This window comes from Apis dorsata, unplaced genomic scaffold (genome assembly GCF_000469605.1).
Source record: "Apis dorsata unplaced genomic scaffold, Apis dorsata 1.3 scaffold_269, whole genome shotgun sequence".
Taxonomy (NCBI): domain Eukaryota; kingdom Metazoa; phylum Arthropoda; class Insecta; order Hymenoptera; family Apidae; genus Apis; species Apis dorsata.
The window spans coordinates 159,187-172,182 of record NW_006263547.1 but is presented as its reverse complement, the minus strand read 5'-3'; the positions used below and the strand labels follow the sequence as shown (position 1 = coordinate 172,182).

At 38.5% G+C, this 12,996-nt stretch overlaps 1 protein-coding gene across 9 annotated transcripts in view; it reads left to right on the top strand.

The window, feature by feature from the left end:
- The window catches only part of LOC102680125 (uncharacterized RNA-binding protein C3H8.09c-like), a 323,287-nt gene that overhangs the window by 233,745 nt on the left and 76,546 nt on the right, over positions 1 to 12,996 (top strand). The window lies entirely within an intron of this gene.

The window sequence follows — 12,996 nt, the reverse complement described above, 5'->3', positions numbered from 1 at the left end:
ACGCGGACGTTTATCGGGAACTTTACATGGCTGGAAACAATGACTGGAACATCGCGAATGCATCCCAGTGGTACGCGCCCCGAGCTCTCTCTCTCAGTTGAGGAGGAAAGAGGGTGCTGCGGATGTCCCTCTCTTCCTTTCTCCCCATCGTCATTGTTTCCTTAAAGGATCGGACGTAAAGCCGTGCGGGAGAGGGTCGTTAAGAGTGAAATTCCGCTGGCTTATCACCGAGGGGAAAAAGGGAATTTGACTAATTAACCGAGGAAAGGATAGGTCACGGGGGATATTTCGGGCGTATGTTCAACGAGGGAATTTTCTGGAGGAGAATATATTTTTCTTTGTGTCGATGTTTCTTCGTGAGTGGTCAAAATGGATGGATGTAATTGTTTCTTGAGTCTCGTTTCAATCGAATCACGGAAAATGACGATGTTTATTATATTAATAACTTTTGGTATTTGTCAAGGAGAAGTAATCTTTAACCCTTTAACTGCGGGTGTTACATCATTAGAATAAAAATAAAATAAATATAATAAAAAAATCTTTTAAAATGATGTATCACTTCAATATAATTTAAAATTGGAATGTTATATACTTATTTATTTATTTATTTATTATTTTTAGTGTAGTATGAAATAAAAGTTTAGTTTTATTTTGACTGCTATTCGAATCTTTTTCAAAGTACATTTTTGTGAACTTTCCCTAATATAAATCAGCCTTCTCTTTTTCCTCAAAAAAAAAAAAATGCGTTGAAGTTTTAGTATAAATTTTGAGATTTTAGTAATTTTGTAATTTATTTTTTTTTGTATGTGTGTTTAGAGGGATAGGCCGTGCTAAAAGCACCCGCAGTTGAAAGGTTAAGTAAGAGTTAATAAGGATTAATTTTTAAAAATATTGATTGTGAAAATATATTTATCCAAAGGTTTATTGAAACGCGTACAGATTGGAAAAGTGTAAAAGTAGGGAGAAATGAAATCGATTTATTTTGACAAGAACGATCCTTATAGAGCTAAGACTTCGAATTAAAAGAGCTCGATCGATTGAAGTAATAGAAAGAAATTACTTGTCACGTCCAGAAATTGTGCAAATGACTCGAGGCTTTTTTTATTCATCCTTAATAACATCAACAAATGTGATATATCTTCGGGTTTTTGAAAGACTTTTGGATCTCGTTGCATCCCTCAGATTAATTATCTCGTCGCAAGATCTTGCGTTCAGACGTTTCATTTCGCGTTTCATTTCATTTGAAATTTTCAAATTTCCTCAGAAATAATGCACTCGATTTTCGAATGCAGGTATACATCGAAATTTCCTTTCAAGAAAGCGAAATTTTAATAAATAATCCCTTCCAATATTTCACATTTACGATGAACGTTTCTTCGAGTAATTGAAGGATCTTATTTACTACCCTTACTTACCACCTTCCCTCATAACATCTCGGGCAAAATTTATTTCTCTAATCGCGTTGAAAGCCCGACAAATTGTAATTCCAACGAAACCACTCGCCTTAAATTCATCGAACACGAATCGGCATGTATAACGTAAACGATAGCCTCCACCCCCCTCCTCCTCCACGCCGCGCGAATTTTATTTCTCCTCCTCTTCCTCCTCGCAGTCGGACGATGAAGCTGTAAAAACTTCCGACCGCTCATTCAGATCTACTTTTCGAAAGGCGGGAACATTACCTTGCTAGAAGTGCTATAAAACGTACATCCATAGTGACGTTTATGAGAATTGGGCTTTTATTCCCCTTTTTATATTCCGCTTCCTCCTATTTCTCTTCCCTTCCTCTGTTCGCGAACAGATGTTCGTCAAGCCCTGCGATCACATTTATTTCCGTTTCTCCGATTATTCCACTCTTTCCGCCCTCCCAATCCAATCCTCTTTGTTATTAATTATTAATTAACGAGGAGGGTACGAATTCATTTCAAATCCATATTCAACAAGAATTAATTCGAAAAAAGATTTTCAAAAATGATTTTTTTTGATCGATTCTTCTGATTATTCGATATCCATTTAAAGAGTTTTTTTTTTTAGTTTCGTTTATTCGTATTCGATGATGCAACATTATGGTTCTGATTGTTGTTCCCTTCCCTCGTAGTAACAGTATTCATTGAAAGTGTATCAGGTTTGTTAACAAGCTTGCATAAAAATGTATGGTATTATTGATAGGATACATTGTTTGGCCTGGAAATATAGAAATTGGATTTGTTTCGATGTCTGCTCGTTTTCTTAATATTTCTCGTGTCATATTCGTTCCGTATTCTCGTGGAGGAAATTTTAATATGTATTTTAATATGTATAGTTTCGTTGAAGAATCATTTCGAGAAAATTCTTTGGAAAAGAAGATTTTTAAAGTTTTAGAATTTTCTAAAATCATTCAATAATAACGGAGGTAATATCGGAATAATTTTTTTCCTCCTGATTTTTCCCCAATCCAGTTAACACAAGAACACATCGTATATTCGGATATTTTCGAAAACTCCCTATCTGCTCCACTCTATCCACTTTTTCATATTTCAAACGTCGAACAGCGTATGTAGAACCAAACCCCATTGTATCTTGTAACTCGCGTGTGTGCTCCTCTTTAATGTTTAAAATCTACTCTGTATTTTCTTCTCTTGGAGGGCACCTTTTCATCCTTTTACCCCACTCGAAGCGCTCCTCTACTCCAATCCGTTGAATCAAATCTTTATCATAACATAACTTTTTCATCAAATATTTTATTAATCGTACCGTGCGCAAATTCTGCAAATAAAGGATAAAATAAGTAAGAATATAAAATTATTCGTCGAAAAAATCGCGTATATATATTAGAAATAATTTTCCAATATAATAGCTTAATTATTTTTTTTGCAAAATTAATAAAATTCAACTTTTCCTATTTTCTTTTTTTTTTTTCACCTATTTACAAGTGATCAACGAATAAAAACCATTGAGAATATTTCTCGCGAAAAGACGCGAAGGAACACGAATAACTAATTAAGAAATCAAAGGGAGGAACAGTGGAGATAATTCGCAAAGTAATTTCCCTCCCCCCTCCTCGACTCGATCCATCCGTCAGCGGCGAGATAAAAGTGGAACGGTTAAAAAGCCGCGCCGGATGCGGACGTCGGAATAAATTTGAAATTCCGCGGTGGAAAAGGTTGAAGGTAGAGAGGATCGGCAGCATCAACAAAGCTTTCCTCGCCGGGAGTTCATAAATCTTCGGGGCTGTAATCTGGCAATCGAAGTTTTCTAATCATCCGCACGCAAGACATCCAGTGGAGTAGTAGTTTATATCGAGCCACGATATTCGAGGTGTTGCGAGTTGGCATTCGCATGAAATACGACTTCTTCCACCGCGGATCCACCTCTTGAAATTCGAGAGAGAATTCGGTTACTCTTGGTCCGCTTTGCTGTACGCGAAAACGTATCGATTTGGGGAATTTATTGTTTCCATTCATCCGTGATTCGAACGGATTTTTTTTTTCTTCGAAATCGAAAGAATTCAAGATATCATTATTTCGATCGATCTTCGAGAAAAATTAATTCGTTAATTCCGATGATAATTTAGAATTTTTATCGTATAAGTATTTGTCTACGAATTTTCGAAATTGGGGAATTCGAACGTTTTGTGATTTTTTTTTTTTTTTTGTTGTTGTTTGTAGAAGAAAGAAAATTACAGAGGCGGGAAATTTCAATGCCTATTTTTGATAAAATATTTCTATTACGGCTGGTGACAACATTCCCCGTTACGTTTTTGTATTTGATCGATACACGCACCAGTTTGCTAATAATAATTTTAATACCGAGCTCCAATTGGCAAAACTACGAATTCTGAAATTATAGCGGGTCGTATTAATAACCGAGAAACCCTGAGCTAACTCCCTTTCCGATCGAATTTATCGTTTCTTGTAAATTAATTAAGAATTCCGTATGACGTGGAAATATTAATAGTGGACTTTATGGATATTCGCGGTAATGCGCTGTAATTTTGATCGGCAATCAGCTTAAATCAACGCGTGCAAAATTAATTTCAAGGAGATTAGATCCAAAATTTCCCAAACTATTTCGCTTCTCGATTTCCCCTCTTTTCCGATAATGAAACACTAAAAAGGAAAAATATCGTACATACCTATTTATATTTAAAAAAATATATAAACTTTCGCACAACGATCAATCTGAAAGTGAGAAAATTCCTTTTAAAATATATCTCGTTTTATCTGCAAATCGGAGAGAGAATCGGATCGAATCCCCTCTTATTTACTCGTCCAAGCTTTAAATCCATCTATTTAGCAATCTTCCCAAACATTTCAATTGCGCTCTTATCCGATCGGGAAAAATACGAGGGAACGAACATCGTGCCCCCTCCGTGTTTAATCCCTCCGTGGATACACACATCCACGTCCCCTCCAGATTCTGGCTTCCTCGCGACGAAGGTTAATGGATTCGATCGCGGGATAAATTCCCGCGAGATCATTCCCCGGGTGATGAAAAAACTGCCCTCGTTTCCGAACTTCGTTGTTGCGGATGGTGGAACGCACCCGCCGAAAAATCGGCTCGAAGACACATATTTTTCCCCCAATTTAATCCCTTTACGGGGCGTCCAATGAAGATTAACCACCTCTTTTAAATGCATACGTTGTTTTGCAACCCCTCGTGCTACGTGCGCACGAGGCACAAATGAAACGGCAATTTGAAAGAAAATTAACGCGGCGTCGAATTAACGCTCCATTTTCTCTTTCATAACGCGCGTTGGCCGCGTTTTTCAACCGCGCGAATTCTTATTTTTGTCGGGATTAATGGGTGTGTATCGTTTAATAGGGGGCTTTCATAGGGGAAGTGAAGGATAGTTTGACTAGTGTTTTTCTCATTTGGTTGATGGATCATAATTCTTTTTTTAATGAAACGTTTATTATTACGTTCAATTTTTTGGGTTGAAGAAGAAAAGAAGTGATGATACTTCGATATTAATTTATTGGTTTTTTTCTCAGTGAGTGTTCTGTTGTAGAATATAATTTCTTTTTGTGTAATAGAAAATTAAAATACACTAAAATATATTATTATTATTATTATTTTTAATCTGAGTTTTTTTAAACGATGAGTTACGTAGGATAGGTTATGAGGATTTCTGTAATATTTCACTGTCGTAAAACGCGAAATTGCTCCGCATAATATTTTGTATAGTGTGCCGAAGTGGATGGAGAATATTCATTGATTCAATCGTGCTTTGAGAGGAAACGTTTGTTCTCTGAAGGTATTCCCTCGTTGTTTTCCTCGAGCGAAAATTTATTGGATGATTGTTCGAAATGAAATTATTATCCTTACGCTAAATTTATATATTAACGATAAATTTTCGTCCACGATTTTACATATGTACATATATTACATCATTCTGTGTAAACAGCGATTATCAGATTAATTAAAATCGAACTTCGATTCATATATAAATTTTCAAGATGTCAATCGACAATAGGCTATAATTTGAAAAATCCAAATCACCCTTCGTTAGAATCAATCCCAAGTTTATTTCTATTCAAAAAAATAATCAAAAGTATTCCAATATCAACCTTTAATCCTCTCTCAAATCCCTCACCATCCCTCTTATTTATACCCCCTCACTAAATTCCAAAACAAAATCACCGAGGCGTATACGCTAAGACCGTAAAACGAAAGAAGAAGAAGAAGAGAAAAAGGAGAGTGTGCATACATACATTTTTCTCCAAGATGCGCGATATTTTTTATCGAAACGCGACACCAGGCCCAAGCCCCCTTTTTTTAAAAAAAAAAAAGAAGCAGAAGACAACGAAACCTCCCTATCGCGCGAATCCCAACCAACCACCGTCATTTTGTATCCACGATAAATCTTGGAAGCGAGGGAGGAAGAGGTTTGGAATGTTCAACAGATCGAGCAGTCCCAGCAGATGCCTTCCTCCCCCGAGTGTATCGAGGCTGTACACATAACTTACTTCCGGTTGAAATAGTATCGCGCCACGAATTTCTTTCGTTTCCACGTGGCGCACGGGGTTAATATTTAAAAGCGGCACGCAATTTGGAAGGGGCGTGCTCCCGATCCCTGATTGTCCCGCCGAGATTTCGATAGGTCGAAGGACGATGGCCGAAGAAGCGACGCCTGCCCCTCGTCTGATTGGCTGATTGGCCGATTGGCCCCGATTTCTAAGTCGGAGCACGCGATACAACGAGAGACTGTAACTCGACAAACGAGAGGGCGAACTGGATCTGGCCGCAGGCCTGATCGGAATTTTTTCCATGTAATTACCTACGTCTACGTGTACGCGGGTGGATACACGTTATTCTGCGAGAGAGAAAAAGAGAGAGATCATCCCCTCCCTCTCACTGCGGCGAAACCGAATCATCCCCTCTAATGACGATATAAACTCGAGTGATTCCCCGAGTGCACGGGTTAAACGGGGAGGGAGGGAAACGGGGTGGGGGTACGATGATCGGTTTTTCGGTGAATTTTATTCGCCGGGACGGAATTTCGTCCCTCCCTGCCCCGCTTTTACCCGGGGAACGAATTTATTTCTGCCGCGTCGATACACGTGACACGACGGCGTGTTGTTCGACTCGGTTCCCCTGTCGTTCGCCACCTGTAATTGCCGACCTATTGTGCCGGATAGCGCGTGTTCTTCTCGGCGCTTTCGCATCTCTCTCTCTCTCTCTCTCTCTCTCTCTCTCTTGGGATTTTGCTGATTTGAGTACGGTGATCTTTCCCTTCTAACGGGTTCCTTTTTATATTTTTCGTCTTTTCGGGAGGGAGATTGTTCATTTAAAAAGGGAAAAAGAAAGGTGTATTTAAATGGGAAGAATTAAAATAGGAATTTATAAGATGGTGATTGTGATTTTGGAGATAATCGAGATACTTTATTCGCGATGAAAATATGTGACGAATGTAAAATATAATCATGGAAAATTATATTTGAATTATATCGATCAAAATTTAATTAATAATTCTGTATTAATATTTAATTTTTTTTTGTTTTTAATGTTTCTTTATATTACATTGGAATAATCGAGATATAGAAAAAATGTAAAACAGGATAGATAAAATGTCGCTAGTTTAAAAGGTTTTCTAGTTTAGCCTCATTTTATTATTATTATTATTATTTTTATTTTTCGGCATCAAGTTCTGTGCCTGTTTACTCTCCTTTTCCGCAGTATTACGCTATATCTCTGAAACTTTTGGCGAAACTTTTACAGTAAATCCAAAACTTTTTGCCCCATTTTTTCGCATTTTTTTCCCCTCCCCCCTTTTTATACTCTTTAGCCACTCCACTCCCGTTACAAGATTTCCATGATTTATAACCGCTGCTTTCCGTCCGTGAATGAAAAAAAAAAAAAGAAAAAAGGAGAGAGAGAAAAAAGAATAGGAAATGCCATTTGTCTGAGGAGCCGATGTACCATGTACTTATCGTTGGGCATACACTCCTCCTCCATCTCTCGCGATCTTCTCATTCCACTAAATTTCGTCACTCGAGTTTTGTTTGCGTAAAAGATCCTCCTCCCTCGCTGTTGAAATTTCAACCGAGTTTAGCCTTTGGATTAAAAAGTTTAGCGTACAAGTTTCGCATAAACGAAACACCCGGCGGACTTTTCCATTCGATATATATATATATATACACTCTTTCTCTCCCTCTCCACATTATAAAAATTTCCATCCAGATCCCTCCAAACCTCGACTTCCTCTTAGGAAGAAGGAATTTTTTTAATGCTGCTTGACACGCTCTTGCCTCCAACCTTTTATCGTTTCTTGTTCTCTCGTGAATTGTCAAACTGGGAGAAAAAATATCTCTCTCTCTCTCTCCCTCTCCCTCTCCCTCTCCCTCTCTCTCTCTCTCTCTCTCTCTCACTCACTCACTCACTCACTCACTCACTCGCTCACTCACTCACTCACTCGCTCACTCACTCACTCACTCGCTCACTCACTCACTCACTCGCTCACTCACTCACTCACTCGCTCACTCACTCACTCACTCGCTCACTCACTCACTCACTCGCTCACTCACTCACTCACTCACTCACTCACTCACTCACTCACTCACTCACTCACTCACTCACTCAGTCACTCACTCACTCACTCAGTCACTCACTCACTCACTCACTCACTCACTCACTCACTCACTCACTCACTCACTCACTCACTCACTCACTCACTCACTCACTCACTCATTCACTCACTCACTCATTCACTCACTTTCCTTCTGTAAATTTCTAATTTCTAACGTTTATCGATCGAAATAAAATTCTAAAATTCTTTCCCGATTATACAACTTCCTGCTCGCTATTTCATCGCGTGTTCAAAAATAATTTTTCAAACCGCACTTCTCCCCACTCTCCACACTTTAAATACAATACATTCGAAGCGATCGTTATCCCCAAATAATCATATCCATTCCAAAATTAATGGACGTTGGGTCTCGGGTCACGCATCCTATTTGTTTTTACATCATTTGCCGTGACGTTAAAATTCAATCCGATCGATCGATCCGCCGTTGGCCAACATCCGTGCGACAACCGTTGCTCAATCGAGACTCAAATCCTCCCGAGAGGAGAGGAGAGGGGGATTGGAGAAGTCGCGGGATTCGACTCGCGATTCGAGAAATTTTTCGAAAAAAAAAAAAAAAAGAAAGAAAAAAGGACGTTGGTGGGCGTCCGGGGGCCCCCCCGGCGGAGGGGGGTTTTCGATTTTCCGGGTACGGGGGGGAAATTTGTTAAAGTTAAATTAGTCGGGGGGGGGGGGGGGGGCGCCGCGTTCTCGCGCCATCGACTTTGTAGATTCACCTCGTTTCACCGAACTTTAAACAGCTTGTGTGTTACTGCTCGAGAGAAATTGATTGGAATAATAACTTTTCGGTCCGCGGCACGGGCGAAAAGTTTTCGAAACCTTTGCACGTATACTCCTTCCCCCCTGCCGCCGTTACAGGACATATCTTTATATATATATATATATATATAGAAGTTTTGCTGTAACAAAGTAAGTCCGGACGGGCTTCCCTTTTATTCGGTTGGGAAAAAATATATAATTCGCCCCGAGGAGGAAGAGGACCTCGTGCAAATCGAAAATGGCGCGTGTAATTTCGGCCATTCCGGGGAGAGACGCGAAGATTTCGCTCGTTAACCGATCTGTTAAATCGTCCTTTGTGCCGACTATGTGTGCCTGCGCGTGTATTTCTTTGACGAGGTGTTATTAATTTTCTGTCGATGAAGGGGAAAAGACGGTTTCGAGTCGATTCGTACGGAAAAATTTAATTGGTTGAATGTGATGGTGGTGGTGGTGGTGGTGGTATGGGGGAGTTGACTAGCGCAACGCGACTTCGTTTGATTCAATTTCGATTCGAATTTTAAATGAAAGCGTAGGATTAAAAAATTAAGTAAAGTGAAAAAAAAAATTGGGGTATAAATTTGTTACTGGAATTTCGAGAAGAAACTGAAAATCACAGTTAGGATAGATTAGTTTGTTTAGTATACAAATTGCATGCAATGTGTAGAAAATGATAATTTTTTATATATATAAAAAAAAAAAGAAAGAAAGAAACTGCAAAATCATTGGTAAAAATTATTAATTTAAAAGATATTTTCGCTCGAATTTCGAAATAAAACGAATAAAAGACAAAGTTGGTGTGCGTATTTCAAAAAGAGTTTACATTACTTCCAACCGTGTATCTCTGTGTATTTTCAATAAAATTCCATTCGAATGAAATTTTTATATCGTACGATGAAATCGTCATTTCGAAGTTTTTCCTTTTGAACAATGACCAATGCCATCGAGCACCACAGAGGAAATTAAAAACAGAAGGAGGTGAGGGGGGAGGGAATAGGTGGACATCGAGTGCAGTTCAAACGTTATGATAAACCGAACAGATGACAAACGTCGGTTCCATGAATTATTCAGGGGGTGCAAAGTGTTTATATTTTAAAATGACGCGGCGACATTAATATTGCATAACGCGAAAGTGGCTTGATGCCCCAGAAAGTCGTTTCAGATTCGAAACTTTCCAACGGTGCACAAATATCAAATATCACTCGTTGCTCCCTAATATTTTTCGTATAAAGATATCCAACGCCCCGGATACCGGTTTATACTCGAATATTCCATTTTCTTCGTTAATTATGGAATAAGAGATATCTTGGCTAGCTATAAATATCGTTTTCTTTTTCTTATATATAAATCAATTGCAAGAAGAAAGATTAAAATATTACTCGTGGATTAAAAGATTATTCGAGCTTCCATCTTAAAATAAAAAATCGAAATATCTAGATCTAGATCTCTCTATAAAAGGAGATCACGCGAATTTTACTTTTCGTCAATTCGTAGAATATACCTCGTAAATAATTTTTCTATTTTTAACGTTTTTCTATGTGCAATTAAAAAAATTTTAAACATTTGAAAAATTACCCGATCTTCTTGAAAATATATATATTCCAAGGTTAAAACGAATTCCAAGATTCCTCGTTTCCCAGATACGGGGGAGCAGATAGTTGGTTTAATTTCCTTATACGCGAGAAAAATCGTTTCTCATCCGCAATTCGATTGTCATCCACGCCATTTGCAATCCCGAGGGCGCGAACTCTAGGGGTGCAGCCTTCTCTTTTTTTTTTTTTCACTTGGTTTCCATTATTCTATTTATTCACCCGAACCGCCCATAACTTTTGTCAATGGTTTATCTCGACGACGACGTCAAGAGTTTATTTAAGCTTCGTATCTCCGTTTTCCCGCGCCTGCATTCCTTTCGAAATGGTCTTCTTCGCCCCGTTTCGTTAACTCGTACGCGACCTATTTGTTGTTTTTCGATGTCGTGCGATGCGTGAATAAATAAAAAAAATACAAAAAAAGGGAGAAAGATACGAGTGAAAAATAAAATATAACGAAAACGTCTTACGTTTTCGATCCGCGATAAATTTGTCACGAGTAAAATATTCGAGATCGGCCGATAAAAATTCCTAGTCGATTATCCAGTTCGATATGGATAAATTTCTTATCGTTACTTTTCTGGTATTAATTTCGAACGACGTATAATCGATACGTTTACTCATTTCACAATTTCTGCTTCTTGTCCAGTTGTCTTCGTGAATTGAATTTACATCTTGTATTTTGAGCGTGATTCTTGTTGCAAGATATGATCGAGCTTTTATCTTGTGAAAAATTGTGAATTTTTAACCAATTTAGAATTGATTGGAAAATAAGAGGTTTTATTAAGGATGTCAGGATGATAAGTATAAAAAAGATTGAAAATCACTGTTCCAGCTGATTAATTTCAATAATGCAGCTTAAATATCAGACAAAAATTAATTCTAATATTTTTCTTCTAAAATGAGCATATCACAAATCTCTTTGTTTTCAATCGTTAACCTATTCCAAAAATATTGAAAAAGTCAGATTATTATTAAATTCTTCTTCTCTAAGATCCATTCATCTAAATAAATACTATGATTAATATTCTCAGAAACTAATTCTAAATCTAATAAAACAATTAATGGAGAAGATTCGACGACTACTAGATATAATAGCTACTGTAATATTAAAAATCTTCCAAGCGTTGGACGATATTTTATATCGAAATTTATAATTAATAATTAATTTTTTTCAATTTTCACCGGAAGCATCGAAGATCGAAAACACTTTCAGTCAGAGGAGAGGTGGAATTATTTATGTCGCACTGGTTTCTCTGTCGAAGAGCCGAGTTTGCCGCTTAACTTGAGCACGAATCAAGAATAATGATTGGCCGCGTTTAAATATTCCCCGCATTTAAATTCAAGCGGAAACGAATGGTAACCGGGATTCGCGTGAACGAGACAGGTAGACCCCTTTTGAAAATCTTTCCACGTACACACGCCCGGCCAGAACGGCATTTGGCAAGTAAATGGTTTTTTATCCCGTAACTTTTACCCCTTGTTCCAGAACCAGTTCTAATGGCGAATTTAAGTTTAAGCAGTTTGAGCACCTCTTCCTTTACTTTGTTCAGTTTTCGCGAAAGGTGTATAGAGTTATCGATTGGAAACGACGATATGTATTTGTTGGAGAAAGATTCGAATTATTTCCTTGAATAAATCTTCTCGAATGATCTTTGCGAAAATAATAAAACGCGATATCACATTTCAACAACGATCACATCTAATTATTGTAATCCTTTCTTAATTAATCGCAAAGATTATTCGTATTAATTTCCAAGTAATTCAAAATTTATTCAACGATTATCCTTTTTCTTTTCTAGACTAGAAGATATCATAAATTTCCGATTTAAAATCAATACGATGTTCAATTCAATGTTGAATCGAATTTGAAGCAAAGTTAAACACTTTTTCCTCGACACGTTTCGATTCTAAAGCGATTAATAATAATCGTTGGACGTCACCTCGCCTCCAGAATCCGTCGAATTCCACACAGCCTCCTCCTCCCCCTCCACCCTTTGCCACCCGCTCGATATTTCCGCGAATGTATCGAAGGTCGTCACCCCCGAAGAATCGAAGCCAGGACGCGTGTGTGTGTGTGCGTGGATAGGACGCACGTGCGTAAATTCACGGATCCACACCGTGCACCGGCTGCCCTGGAATGCGGGAGTAGGGTACAAATTGCGGCCATTACTCTCGCCGCGCGAGGCACCGGCCACCCCTCCTCCCCCTCGCGGAGAACGCGAGACTATTGTGTATGAAATGATTATGGCTGGTGTGGTATGAGGTCGCGAGGCCGCGTGCAACACCCGTTCGTCACTTAGATTGGCCCGTTGGCAGTTACAAAATGTGCCAGTCGCCCCCCTGAAACTGCGATTATATCCGCGTCAACGTGTGGATGCTCGCCCCGTTTTCGCGAGGGAAGTCGTATCTCGAAGGCGCGATGTGATTGGGATGAGCGATCACAACAATAGCGCGTGCATTTGTATGTTTGCTTCCTCGAAATTTCAGATACGTGTGTAAAAAAGCTAGGTCCTATTGTTTTTATTGTTGATTTTGTAGTTTGTAGTTATAAAACGTAGCTTGTTATGGACACGATTCATCCTC